Below are 15,943 nucleotides of genomic sequence, written 5' to 3'. Positions count from 1 at the left end.
GGCAATATAATAAATATTAGTTGCAGTTAGAGTTGAGTGTGAAAGATTGTGTCCCAATAGTACATGGTGAAAAACATGGAAAATGTTTTGGAAAAAACAGAATGTACAAAGACCAAATAGACCTAATATGAGCTAATGAAGGAAGCTTAGTAAAACTTACCACGGTAAATGTCCATCCAGCCATCCATCCATCCATTCATGAATCCATCCATGAATCCATCCATCCATTCATCCATTCATGAATCCACCCATCCATTAATCCATCAATCCATCCATTAATGAATCCACCCATTAATCGATCCATTCATGAATCCATCCATCCATCCATACATGAATCTATCCATCCATCCATCCATTCATCCATCCATTGCTTATCCTACACAGGGTCCTGGACAGGGTGCCAACCCATCACAGGGCACAATCACACACACATATTCACATTCTACAGACAATTTAGAAATGCCAATCAGCCTACAACGCAATGTCTTTGGATTGGGGAAGAAACTGGAATAACCGGAGGAAATCCCGCGAATCGAAGCATGGGGAGAACATGCAAACTCCACGCACACAGGGCGGAAGCAGGATTTGAGCCCCCAACCCCAGAGATGCAAGGCAAACGTGCTAACCACTAAGCCACATGACCCCCACCCCCAAGTAAATGACTAAGTTTTACACATATAAATTTGATATTTTTTATACATGTCTACATAAGCAGTAGCTCTTACAGCTTAAGCCACACCGCATATGGGAAACCTTTTAAGGTATTTCTTCAGACATCCACGTAAGCACCTGTTGCTTTTAGGATTTAGTGAAAAAGTGACTTGTCTCAGAAAGGAAAATGTGGTATCCTCTTCTTCAGGTGGAAGAGAGGGGGGGGGGCCTTGGAAAGAGGGTTTTGGTATATTCTATTTATCTTATGCATAGAGAAAATCCTGGATAAAGGGTCTCCCTCCCTAGGGAAATTTGCTCTCAGTTCGGTGGCTAAAATCTTCTTTGTGCTGATGAGAAAACCAGTGGACTCCTAACTGAAAAATGGAGTGCTGGTGAAGGAAGTTTTACAGATGTTATACAAGCTTTCTACGTCATCTATGAATCATTATTTATCATGGCATTTCAAATCCTAATATGTCGATCTTCAGTCATATTTTGATTAACTGATGTACTGAGAGTGACTGCGATTTCCTGCACTTATGAATTTTTAAGAAAACATTCAATGGAACAGATTCACAGGGAATAAAGTAAGTGTTCCATGACTTGACGTGCAGAGACATTCAGACATCCGGACCCTTACATAAGGTTATTTCCTGATATGATAAATGGAGGCTGTTGAATAATAATGGATTCTGTCTACATGCTTCCTGAGAAATCCCAAACACATGCCTTTAGGTCGTCGAATCCCTTTCACCATGGCTCCCTTCCATATGGTACAGGTTACCTGACACATAAGAGAGGTGGTTCAGTGATCATTACATTTCTATTCCTCATACCCTGGTCTCTCTCTCTCTCTCTCTCTCTCTCTCTCTCTCTCTCTCAGACTACTGTGGATACAGTGGATTATTTGTTATAAGACAAAACTCAGACGAAATTGCCACAGCTGAACCATCAAGACTGCAAAATAGGACTTCCTGTTAGGACTGATGCTCTGTTAAATTTCCCCGGCATTACAATGCCAAAAAACTTTCTGTGAAAAATTATCTGAGTGGAATCGTACACAAAGGTTTTATAACCACATTAAAAAGCTGCCAGGAAAAATAATAACCAAAGGAAGTTAAAGCGGTTCTAAGAGAGGATTAAACTGTTTACTGCATTTCTATTATTAGAAAGCCTTAACGTGTTTTAAGTAAGGAACAATAGAAAAATAATCAACAACAGGGTGGTGTGATGTGAAGCCCATAATGACATGTTTTTTTTTATTTTGTTTTAAAGAACAACAAATTGTAATGTGGAACGTCTGAAGTTAGTTCCTGTTATCACTTAATGTATGTTGTAGCAGGTATAAACAGCATCTCGTAGCATATCATATAACAGCATATCAGCGTTTTGTAAAAGTACAAAACTTTTAAAAACAAATAAAAAGTCCTCCGTCATGGAATAATTAAATGAACAGCTTTACTTTTTACTGTGATTGACATAAATGTTAAATAAACATTCTCCTTACAGAAATCCTCAATTATATGATTATAATTATACTTTGTTGTAACATAAAAAAAAATCTGTTTATTGTTGGGCGTACAATAAATGAGTGTCCACAATACCAAATAAAAGTCCAAGTGAATTCTGAGCGTTCTGAGATGCTTTTCTGTTCACCACAGTTGTAAAGAGTGATTATTTGAGTTACTGTAGCCTTCCTGTCAGCTCAAATAAGTCCGGCTTATCTCCTCTGACTCCTCATCAACAGGATCAGCATCAATATCAACAACTGCTGCTCACTGGATATTTTTAATTTTATTTTTTTTGCACCATTTTGTGAAATCTCTATGACTGTTGTGTGTGTGAAAATCCCAGGCTATCACCCATCTGGCACCCATAATTATAGCATGGTCAAAGTTACTGAGATGATAGTTTTTCCCCATTCTGATGTTTGATGTGAACATTAAATGAAGCTCTCGACCCATCTCTGTAGGATTTTATTTATTGCGCTGCTGCCACATGATTGTATAACTACTAAACAGGAACGAGCAGGTGTACAGGTGTTCCTAATAAAGGGTTCAGTGAGTGTATTATTATGATTGAATTGTTCATTTTTAATTATTAAATTAAAACTAAGTATAAACCTGTCTTGTATCCTGCATCTGCACTATTGCCAGAGCTGCTGTGCAAGTACAAATAACCAACAGCACTGTGGTATAATAGACTAATCATATTGAGGTGCAGAGAAATATAAATCAGTGTTAACCACTAGAACCATGTAACATTAGCCCATAAATACGTTTTTCATTAAAGAAAAAGAAGTGTCTGGTATAGATGATAAACACGCATACTGTATCTCCATTAAAAAAAGAAAAAAAGAAAATGAGAAATGTCAGTAGTGGTATGGAGGAGTCTTAATAAATAAATATGAGGTGTCATAATTCAGGCAAAGGCTTTTGTCTGATCCAAGACAACCTCAGATTCAGACAAAGAAAACCCATTCACAAAGAGCACGATAATAAACCCCGGATCTATGTTATCCTTCCTTCAACACAGCTGTAGAATTAGATCTGGCAGAATCTTAATGAAAACCTGAAATAGGACACGATCGAATTCGCTGTCCTCCTTTCATCACGATAAAACATGAGCGAGAAGAAGAACAGCCTGCAAATTTGACTTGTGGAGGAGGACACTACAATACAAAGTGTCTCTTTGTCTCTTTCTGCCTGTCAGTTTTCAGGCCTTAATGATCCTCAATCAATTTACACACCCACCACTCCGCAGATAAACACATTATAGGTGTTCATTCATGTTCATGAAGTAGGCCTTGCTCATTGCACCTGTCAAGCTTGATTCATTCATCTCCCGACATTCCAGCAGCAATATATGACATGGACATCTTATTTGACACCCAGTTTGTCTCAGATTACAGAATAGAACAGAAGTGATACCTCTATAACTATATAAATATGGGACGGATTAAATAAACATACAGTGTGCTGCATATTATGAGTTCTGAATGGATGCACACTTCAAGAGCAAAATACAATCCTTTTTTATTTATTTTTTGGCCTTGTGTTAATATGAGCTGGTCTGGTTCAGATAAGGCGCTCGCTCAGGGACTTACTGATAGCAGGTTATTAGACTTCATCCATGCTCCTCTGAGCCGATAGGCTTTGGGTAAATGAATGAAGGACTGATAGAAGTCTGATAGCAGGGATATATAGAATGAATTATTATCATCATGTAATCGCTGTTAATTAAAGTGTCGGATCATATGAATCGACATGCTTTGAAAAGAAGCTTTTATTTGAGAAAAAAGTGACCTTGAATGATTTATTTTATTCTGCCTTTGTGTTTTCATTAAAGATCATTTAATATCAATAAATGTTTATATTAAAATGCAAATACACTACACTGCTGCAGGACTCACATACTGTTTTTGTAACATTACATAAAAGAAATAAAAAAAAACATTACCGGTTGACTGCAATGGAGTGGCGCCCCATTAAAAAATTGTAAATGAATGTAATAAATGAATTACATTAGCTCGTTTGGTTGATGCTGACAACTGAGACTGGATACAATCGAACTGTTAAGGGTTTTGCTCAAGGAGCCAAATTTGATAGCTCGACAGTGCTGGGATTTGAACTCATAACCTTCCAATCAGCAACCCCCGAGCCACCACTTCCACAATTATCAGTTGAATAACATCCGTAAGCTTTAAATGGATTTTAAGCAAAAAACTTACATTGCTAATGTCGAAGACAATGAGATACAATACACACTTTCTGCCAATGACAATGTTTCCAGATACATGTTTCATGTTCGACTGAGAGGCAAAAGTTTCCACTATTGATATCTATGGTGGTGTAGTGGATGTTGCCGGATTTGATCCTGAGCTCAGGTTACTGTCTGTACTGAGTTTTTCATGTTCTCCCAGTGTCTGCTTGGGTTTCCTCCAGGTTTTTTCTTAGACATCCTCCATCTTCTTTGGTTTCTTCCAATTTCTTAGGTTTCCTCCCAAAAACATGCCAGTTGGCAGTGTGAATGTGTGAATATGTGTGAATGATGCCATGCAATGGACTGGCCTTCCATCCAGGCTGTACTCCTGGCTCATGCATAGTGGTATATGCTCTTATACACTCTTATATAGCGCTTTTATCCAAAGCGCTTTACACTGTGTCTCATTCACCCATTCACACACACACACACACTCACGCACGCACGCACGCACGCACCAATGGTAGCACTGCCATGCAAGGCGCTAACTTGCCATCGGGAGCAACTTGGGGTTCAGTGTCTTGCCCAAGGACACTTCAGCATGTGGAGTCACGTGGGCCGGGAATCGAACCACCAAACCTACGATTAGTGGACAACCCACTCTACCACCTGAGCCACAGCTGCCCCGAGCATAGTGCTCCCAGGATAGGCTCTGAATCTACAATGACTCTGACCAGGATAAAGAACTTACTGAATGAATGAATAAATGAATGTGTAATTACAGTAATTTTCTCTTTATGGGCTTTTAGTGACTTTTTTTTTGTTTTTGTTTTTTTGCATTTTCCATACTGTCCCAACTTTTTCGGAATTGGTGTTGTAGACTGAAAAATATTTAATTCATAATAATTTCATAATAAGAAATATTAGATACTTTTATTAGATATTTTCACTTGCTGAGAAATCATTTTTCACTGATGTTCCACAACATCAATGTTACTATAAATCAAAGCTGTTTGGTAGATTGCCTGTAACCACAAATCCTTCAACTGACAATTGTTTAGATAATAGTTGGGAAGGTGTTGTGAAAGGTTCTGTCCCAAATCAATTACTAAGCAACATACACTGAATTGGCAATCTACACTTCCTCAGAGACATGGCTATCAGCCCCTTTATGCCTGTGCGACTATTCAGATACTGACACGATAGCTTGGGAATCTGTAAAAACACCAAAATTAGACATAGACATAGATCAAAATTAATTAAAAAAAAATGTGTTTGACACACACACACAAAAAAAGAGTAATAATTCATACAGAATACATGACTGATGCACAAAGCCGTGCACGTATCTTCTCTTGTCTTTTGAGTTGCCTTTATTTTGACTTGTGTTTACAGCTCCATTTCACTTCTTCGTCTTGAGAGAGTGTGGGTTTGAGAGATAGGACTGGGGCCATCCGTCACACGCCAGCGAACATTTCAGGAAACCTCTACTGAACCCCGAGTTAAATCTTCACTTGCTTTTGTAGGGCAAGCTGGAAATTGTATAATACTTTCATGTGGCCACTTCCTCCTACTTTCCTCCCCAACACGAGGAGAGGACACAGCAGGTTATTTATTTTTACAAATAGCCATCTGCTGTGGCAGATTGTCAGATGGCTGCTTGCTAAATAACCTACCTGACCTGAACCTTGGGAACTTAGCCTAGTAAAATTGCTCATGGAGGTAGAGAGCTCTTTTCTTTTTTGTTTTTTTTATATAGTAAGACATGCAAACCTAGGGGAAAGACATTAATTAAGGCTTTGACATTTCTGTTCAGTTTTAACTCCAAAAAGTGTAAATATTTCATTTTGTCACATGGTTTGTCACACAGGTTTATCTCAGAGAAGCAGAAATAAAAAAGCAGCCTGAAAGAAATAATTTAGTTTAACGTCTCTTGGAAACCAGCCCCACAGCCTGCCTATTTCCCCTATCGCAACTTCACAGAACAGTTCCAGAGATGTGATTTAGATGGAACTTGTAAATGACATCCTCTGAGTCACAGCCATAGCATATTTCCAGTCCATATCATTTGACGAATGCTAATGATGACCCACCTAACTCCCAGAGTACCCATCTGTTGTTTGTCCAGAGTCCAGAGGGAGTGGCAGAAAGACAGAGAGAGCAGCAGGTAGAGGGTGAATTAGCTCTGAACCATGACCTTTGCTTGCAGCGAGGAGCCACAGGTGTGCTGGAGAGGAACGATGCCAATCCTGCTGTGTCCTCTGTAGCAGATTGCAGACTGGACGTCAATTACTTGGGCCTGATGAGAGGTGCGTTAGTGTAGACATCCTGTGTGCAACGACACTGGTAAGGAAATGAATGAATTATTTAATTCACTCATCAAGCCTATCCAAGAATTCACCCTGGACAGGACGTCAGTCCGTTGCAGGACACCATGCATACACATGCATTTACGCCCTGGGGCAATTTAGAGTAGCCAATCCACCTAGCATCATGTGTTTGGACAGAAAACTAGAGAACTCACAGGATTGAACCTGAGACCCTGGAACTGTTAGGTGGCAACACTACCGACTTGTAAGGATTTCCACCCATCCATCCATCCATCTTCTACTGCTTAGTCCTTTTCAGGGTCACGGGGAACCTGGAGCCTATCGCAGGGAGCATAGGGCACAAGGCGAGGTACACCCTGGACAGGGTGCCAGTTTGTAAGGATTTACATAATCAATATGGGTAGTTCAAGAAAATGTGCGCTGACAACCCCCAATGTTATCATAGCAACTACAACTAGACACCACTTCACTAAAATTTCAGATAAACAGCACCATTTTGCTTGTTCAGTCAGCTAAACTGTGTGCTAGTGGGCCTGTTGATAAGTGACGTAAAAGAATTATTGTGTAAATGAGATGTAATTATTATTTCAATGAGGATTTGCATGTGCAAACTCTTCTTGATAGCTGTGCCAAGCTCAGAAGAGTGAGCTAAAACTTGCCAAACACATTGTACTGTATGCATAAATATATAGTAATATGTCAAGTATAATTGTCAAGTCGAGTTTAAAGATCAAAAACTGTCTAAAAACCAATATAAAATGTGAAATAAAAGAGTTTAGACAAAAGTATTTAGAGTATGTATTGTTCAGAAGGTTTTGTGTAAATGATAATAATAATAATAATAATAATAATAATAATAATAATAATAATAAAACTCTCTATTTAAAATGAAGCTCAGTTTTAGTACAATAATAAGCCATAGCTCATTATTTTGAGATACTGGCACAAAAATCTTGTTGTGCATCAGCATGAGATGAGGGAAAAGTGTTTAATTTAATACCTGCCCTTTGCTTGTATTAATTTACACATGCAATCACTGTTATTGACATGGCTTTCAGAATCACATTGTGAGTGCTAAATGAGTCAATGCATTGTCATTGTCATTGTCATTGCATTGACACCTGTCTGAATTTATTCCCCCATTTAGGTAGAAACAACCTAAATAATAATTGTCAGGGCAAAATAGGCAAGAAGACTGTGACCTAGTTTTATCAATCTGAGAAGAAGCAGCCAGGACTGGATTACAAAACTGTCAATCAAACCAGGATGTGAAGATGAAACATCCAAACAGATGGCTTGCCATGGTATCTTGAGAGCGAAACCTCCTCACCCTCCCCCCAGCACCAATCCAGACAAGAATAAACCATTGGAGGGATGCTGTAAGTAAGCCCCTTAGATTTGCTTAAAGTCCTTCTCCTCATCCATCTAGTATGATGAATGTGTATAGATCATTTATTTAATGCTGTACAGACAGACAGATTCTTAGATATTAGATCAGGTAAACCAAGATATTGCTTTAGGGTACCGCTTTTGGCATTTAGAATAGCAAAGACATTTGACATTATAGCGTGTGCATGCATATTATTCATACATGCATGCGTGGTTGAGGTTTGGACTCGACTGTCAGAGACAGGAAGCTGACCCTTTCGGCCTATAGTTAAAATGAAGACAAGACCGGGTCTTATCTTGAGCAGGTGACCTTGCTGACATCTGCCGCAATTCTCATCATCATCAGCGAGTAGCAAAATCCTCACAATAGACGGCATGCTTTTGTGGAGCCTATCTGCATAGAAAAAGGTACACTTTCATTGTTTTTAAAGGGAAATTGCTTTTATGATAAAGCAGGGGCGTTCTGATGACCGAGCAGTTTTCACATTTAATTGCCATTGTATAAATTCTTAGGTTTTTGCTAAATTTTAAATCAGCTTGTTTTATGAAATACCATCCTGCATGCTTTGAGCTTAAACTGTGCAATACGATTTCTTATCTGCGTTACAGTGTAAAATAAATCCTTTATCATTTTGAAGATATGGAAATGAATTTAGTCATCAAATATTGCTTTTCATGAGCCTATTTTCCCCCCTCAAACCTAACTAAGTGGAAAAATATCATTCTTGAAAAAAATATCGATCTTTTCCTGTCTAAATTTAAGCACTGACCTATAATCATTCATCGTGGAGCAGTTGGTTGCACCCTCCCCCTTCTTGACCTGGTTAATCAGATTTAAAAAAAGAAATCTCTTAATCACCAATGCATCCAAATGTGCAGTGGGAATATTTTTAAGATGGGATTCTTGAATATTTTGAAGTTGGGATTCTTGTGTAGTGTGCTGGAAGCTCCATATTGACTGCACATAACAGTTATGAATAGTGGAGCCACGTTACAACTGGCAATGACAGCAAAGTAAAGAGTCATATATATGGTGAAAGGCCATGAATATCAAGAGGATGAGATAGGAGCGGCAGAGACAATGGAAGAGCTTCTCATAACAATTCAAGGCATGCATGTATGTGATATTGAATCTCAGTCTCATGTACAGCCTATAAATAAACATCTACAGCAAACAAAGACGTTGCAGTATGGATTTAAGCTGCCCTGAAAGACAGACAGTGAGGAGAAGAGGATTAGAGATTGAGGTAGATAGAGTTCAATCGAATAAGGCACTTTGGTATTCAGTGCAAAGAGTCACTCAGAGAGGGGGTTTGACTTTTTGAGATCTGTTGCACTGAGAGGGGTCACTGAAAGCCCACAGCTTCCAGATGTTCTCTTAACTGCGAGCAAGCTAGATGAGTCCAGCATTACAGACATAGACATATTAATTTGCACATGCTGATGAGAATAAATGTTTCCAAGGATTCTTTTTAATTTTGTTTGAATACCGAGTTTTTGAATTTTCCAGGCTGTAATTTCTTTTTCTGGCAAGAAATCTGATCAAACTATTACGTCTCATCTTTGGTTTATGTATGTATGAACCAGTTAATGCCCTTGAAACTCTTAAACTCTCAAACTTTATTATTATTTCTTATCTTTTTTTTCCCCAAGTTTGAATGAGCTTAATTGAGGGTTGAGCTTTTACATAGAATTAGCAAATACAGAAAATGTAGTTAACTAGCATCCATGAAAACATTCTAAGAATTTACTGAAATTATTTTTCAATATATTCTCTATAATATATTTTCTATTTATAATGTGGGTAGCATGGTAATACTGTCAAAATGACATTGTCAGTCAATATCACTGAAAATTAAAAAAAAAAATTGATGATGCAACTTCCTGTTGTAACAACTTCCTGTTGTTAAACTTCCTGTTTTTTTTGTTTGTTTGTTTGTTTGTTTGTTTGTTTTTTACTTTTTTTCGCATAGACTTTGCAAATACACAAACTATCTATCATCCATGCTAATGGAACAAGGACATTAAGGAGTTTCTAAACTAAATTTACTTTGTCTATAATTGGGATAACAGGATCATATGTTCAAAGTAACCTCTGTCAGTCCATATCCCATCATCAATGATAATAAGAAAAATAATGTTTGATAGAACTTACTTTTCTTCTTCCCGTGATCTTCAGGAAATGTGTATGATGCAACCTCCTGTTGAATATGTGACTTGTGGAATATTCGAAATCATTCCTAATATTTGAATGTGTTCAGGTAACACAGTTGAGTGATATGTTGTGGGACTAAAATGTACATTTTTATAACACGGTATTCATGGATTTTTCAAGCATGAGATTCAAATAGATTCAAACCTTAATGCAAAAAAAAATATATTTATGTTTATGTTAAGAATACATGACTTGTGTTCAAAATGTATTTTACCTTTACTTCACATACAGTACATACAATGTAAATGAAATATCCATGGGAGACGAATGGCACCCCAATTATGGAATCATCTATGTAACTGACATAAATATATTAAGAGATGTATGAAATAGCTAGACCAAGGTTCAGATCTGGTCCATAGTGTACACATTTTGAAATGAAGTTGTGCTGTGGTTGGAAATCCTGAGCTGGATTCAGTCTGTCTGGGCTTGGGATTAATTGTCTGAGATGGCAGAGGAAGATTTGAAGGCGACAGCCCTGAAGTCGTTTCCATGGAAAGGCAGGGCATTTGTGATTAGCAATCCTTCTGGAGCCATCAGTTATTGGTGCAATGCAAATGTCATTGTTTATGTGAACTAACCGACTGTGGATTTGCAGTGATGGATTGACTCTTATGATCTTTTCATGAGGTTTTGTCCTTCCATAATGGAGTAACTCTTGAAAATTGCTGTGCGGTTTCCTATGAGTTGGATGATAACATGCACACTCCCTCAATGTAAAAATGTATCTAGTGAACATTTTGAGGCGTACCTCACCACAAACCAGTGCATTTTCACGTAATGTTTGAAAAACCTACAATTTCCTTTCATTTATGTTTAAATCTTTGGTTTATAGTGGGTTGCCATGGAGACTGGGTGGAGATTGAAATGATGAAAGATGCTCAGAACTGGAGATTTTTTTCTTTTTCTTTTTAGGAATAGAAGTCTGGATTCAATTTGCCAATGAATTCAAGTCTTTGTAGCTTTGGAAACAGTAGCCTGCAATTTTAACCCCTCATTAATATGATCTATGGGACAGCCTCAGAACTTTTATAAGTTTATTTTAAGTTGCTTGCTTCTGGCTTGTGTAAAATCAAAATGACTAACTTGCGTTACTAATGTGCTGGTGCCTGATCCTGACACACTTCCACTGCTGTGGCTCGTCTTTCCCGCCGGACATGCCTGATCCATCCTGATGCTCTACTTGAAGCTTCTGCACTTCTGACACACGTTCTACTCTTATAGATGGCCTCACCTTGAAACCATAAATGTTTGAACATTCTAAAAACAATCTCACTCTAGCAGTTGTGGATATGATCATCTGCTGCAATCATAAAGACTGAACATCCTGAACATACCGAACATCATTTCAATACATTTAGTATTGTTTGCCTTTACAGTATACAGTTATAGAATAGTAACGATTTATAATCTCGCTATCTGGTGTCACCCAGAAGAGGATGGTGACCATTTTGAGTCTGTTTCCTCTCAAGGTTTCTTTCTCATATCATCTCAGGGAGCTTTTCCTCACCATTGTCGGCTCTGTGTTGCTAAATAAGGATCTAAATCTTCCTCCAGATTTCTGGAAAGCAAATTGAAAAATTGCGCATTAAGTCCCTTAGCTACATTATTCTAAAAGGTGGGTCATATTCAATGCATTCTGTAAATACTAGGACCATTTTTGTTCTTGTTGTTGTCTGTAAGTCAATAGATTTGAAATGAAACAAATTGAGTATACTGTGAAAGAGCAGAACTTCTGCCTGAATGCTCGATTGTGATTGGCTGGAAGGTGTGTGTTCAAACCGTATAATGCACAAGTAATTCCAGTCAGTTTAATCACTGTTGTAAATGAAAGTACTGCTTATAAACACTTCTAACCATATTTACATACAGTTACAGCTGGATACAGTAGTTAAACTCACAGCTTCATTATTATGAGATGCGGCACAGACGCAGGTAATTCACTGGACCTCATTGGTCAATCTTTGAGTAAATTTATGTGTAAATACTTTCATAGGCCAAACTGAAGAAAAAATTCCTGCCAGATTTACAAACGTTTCATGACCACTGTTTTTCTTTTACCTATGTGTGTATGGTGATGATAAAATGCCAATCACCAGTACATTACCAAGCACTTCCATGACACAGTTGATTTACAATTAGTGACATCCACAAAACTCCATAAAAGGCAAGCTGAAAGTGAGCTGAAAATAACACAACGATGACTAAACAGTGAAAGAGCACCTCCGAAGCATTGCATGCGATAAATCTTCCAGTAATGCAGCTCAAACACTGCAGCGAGTCAGCTAACATAAGCACACACTAACTCTTCCTCCATTACAGCTCTAGTTATTTTGTCCTAACAGAATAGTTAGTCTTATTAGTTTTAATTCATGGATTTGTTTTGGATTGCTTTCTTTCAAGTCATGTCAAGTCAATATGAAATAACTGACTGTTTTCTTTTAATCCTGAGAGCATAATCTGTATATAAAATTGCATTAACTTATCACCAATTATACGATTTGATGCTGATCAGACAAGTTTTTCATTAGTGAGTCTCTCTTATATGTAAATTTTGGACAAAATCAGGAGTTCAAATGTTTTTAAAGGGCTTCTTGGACAAATTAACATAATCTTTGTATTGTATTCTTTGCAAATCAATGATATTTTCAACTCCCTTTGTATTTTTTATTTTTTTTTGGCCTCATATTTAGTATTCAGTCTTGCTCAGTTGGGCTCAGGTCAAGTGATTAACAAAATTTTCACTCATAGTTTCACTCATCCAAATTCCACACTCAACGTTTTTGCACCCATAGCAGCATGTTAGAGGTCCTTAGTTTTCTGCAAGGTTAGCCAGGATGTAATTAAATTCAAAGCCTTTAGTTGCATCTGACCAATTAAGATGCTTCTGTTCACTTCAGACTTCATCCCACTGCTGCTATTGGCATCAAATCATTAAATCGAAATGCATGAGTCAGTTCCACTGATAAATTGACATGCTCAAGTCACCATGTTTTACAGATAAGATGGCAGACTTTGGATTAGAGCAGAAGCAGTGCCTGTTTTTTCTCATGTCATTCTGGTCAATCTTCATTCATTTTGTTTATAAGTCTAAGAACTCTAAGTAGTCTATTTTGATTAAATTAGCCTTTCTATTCTCGAAACATGTCAGTGGTTTGAGTCTTGGGGTGAAGCCTATATTTATGCAAATATAGATATTTTAGGCTTGTCTTTGGCACATCTCTGCTTCCATCCTGAGAAGTATTATTAACAGTTCAACGGTTTTTCTTTAAGACTAAAAATATTCTTGTCTTCCAGCACCGCTGTTCTCTTCACTGTGGTCTGCCAGGGTGTTTGCTGGTTGGGAAGAATGTCCATAAGGTTAGATGACGTTACAGCTATCTGATTATCTAGCTACACTTTGCTAATATGAACACATTGTTTGGATATGATAACAAATTCAACCATAAATACAATTATGGAGGAAAAATAGCTTCATACCTAGTCTAAATGCTTAAAACTGGGTATACACTTTCAGGAATTTCAGCCTGGTTTCGCTGTTGCAGACAAACACTGCATATTGTAAAATAATTCTTTGGTCTTGAGATGAGATTGGTGGTCTGAGATGGCATTATGTAATGTTTAGTGCTAATGCAACTAAAGACAGCCAATGACAAAGTTCTTGTAGAGTCAGAATGTTTTTAATTAAAGTCTGGGGGCCTACAGCTTGTATAATATGGCATGATGTTTGTATAAAAGCTGCCAACAGGAGAATGGCATAGGATTTCACTAAATTCATGAGACAGCTACAAATACAGTAGTGGTATAATGGCAAAATGGAAATAAAACATGTTAACGGACAGCAAAAATATCCATATTGCCGCAAGCTCATTTTCTTTTGATGCGAGCCCATTTTCTGCAAGAGCCTGAACGACGCTGATTGATAACATAAGATTTTTCTTGAATCACAGGTCTATCATTAGGGCATCTTCATTGAACAATCTGACATGTCCCGTATAATGAACGCATGTCATAGCAGCCTGTTATAAAATGTGGTGAAGATTTTATTAGGATCACGTCATACAGTGTGACAAGTCAATCCTAAAAGACTGCTGTAATCACACAAGCGTAAGGTCTTGCTTCCTTTGGTTTATTCACCCTTTTGAAAACTCTTCATTGGCAAGCACCTCTAACGCATGATCAAATCACAATGTATGATTAGCAAACTTATAATGTTATTTTTGTTTTATAAAATGTTTGCCTTAGTTCATAATGTCATGAACTGTTTTTTCTTTTCTTTCTGTGCTGTAGTTTAGCCTAGAGGAACTTCGATCCAGCAACAGGGCCAAAGCACAAGAGATGAAAAAAATGGCAAGGCAAATATTTAATAAGCCACAAGGCTGTCAGTTAGTGTGGGAAAATCTGTTTGTACTTGTGTATGAGTATTTTTAATACATGTGACAGCATGTATAAGAGAGAGTGAGTGAGAGAGAGAGAGAGAGAGAGAAACAGAAAGAAGGCATGCAAGCCTGCAGGAATGGCCATGAGTAAATCTTATCAATACATGGTAATGCCTAAACACAAATTTCTCCCTATGCATCACTCATTTAGCATTCTAAAGGTTCAAAAGGTTTGTCCAACTGGAAGAACCCTTGCAGCATCCAAACAGAACCGCTTTAAGAAACTTAACCATCCAAATGCTTAACCATCCAAAAAAACCCATAAGGAACTGTTTGTCTAAGAGTGAACAAAAGCATCAGCTGAAGGCTTCATGAAAGCGATCAACAAATATGTTTTGCATAAACACTTCTTGAAGCTCCAACAACTGTGTTTCATTATAAGTGAGTTTTGAATATATTATTTTCACAAAGAAATGCAGAGGCTTAACTGACACTGGTGACACTGAAGACAAGTCCTCACAATGCTTTCCCAATGCCTTTCACAATGCCTGTTTTTTTTTTTTTTTTAAATTAAGTTAAAAATGTTTTAATGTTTAATGCAAATGCTTTCTGAAATCTATACTCACAGTTTCTCAAGATCCTGATGTCTATACATTTCCATCAGGTTTCTTTCTCTGTGAATCCTGATGTTTGATCCAAACATGGTGAAATGCATGGGCGTTTATAGAGTTTGATCACTTCTGGGACACAGGCCACCAAAGAATTTATAGGGGGGTCCAGGGGCATGTAATATTAAACTAATGAAATGTTCTGCAAGGGGGTTCAAAACATTTCATTAGTTCAATTTTTTTTCTCCTTTTAATTTACTGTAAAGGTTTTTCCTGAATGCAGTACTTAATTACAAAAATAATGGTTGCATTAAAATAAAACTCACCAGTTGGTGCCCAGATGGAATATTTGAAACTTAAGTGTGAAAGGGTTAATGCTTTGACAGTTTTTACCATATCTGGGTAATTTGTTGATCTTGTGATTGTAGATTAAGGTCAAGGTTATGAAGGATTTATTTGAGGGGTCGAGAAATGAAATTCTGCATTGAAATGTAGATCATTCAAATGCAACGTTTTTCCCCGCTGTCTGCCAGGAGTGTAACCTGGCCTGGGCTTTGAGGGCTGTAGCCCTAAAGATTTTTTCTTTAACCCTGAATAATTGGAGCGGTTTGTCACTACTTAACTGAATGTCAATAAAAGAAGATTGAATCCCTTGGAATTGTGTATCTT

The sequence above is a fragment of the Ictalurus furcatus genome, chromosome 22, assembly GCF_023375685.1.
Source record: "Ictalurus furcatus strain D&B chromosome 22, Billie_1.0, whole genome shotgun sequence".
In the NCBI taxonomy this organism is placed as follows: Eukaryota; Metazoa; Chordata; class Actinopteri; order Siluriformes; family Ictaluridae; genus Ictalurus; species Ictalurus furcatus.
The sequence above is the reverse complement of the archived record's forward strand: the minus strand, read 5'-3'. Positions refer to the sequence as shown.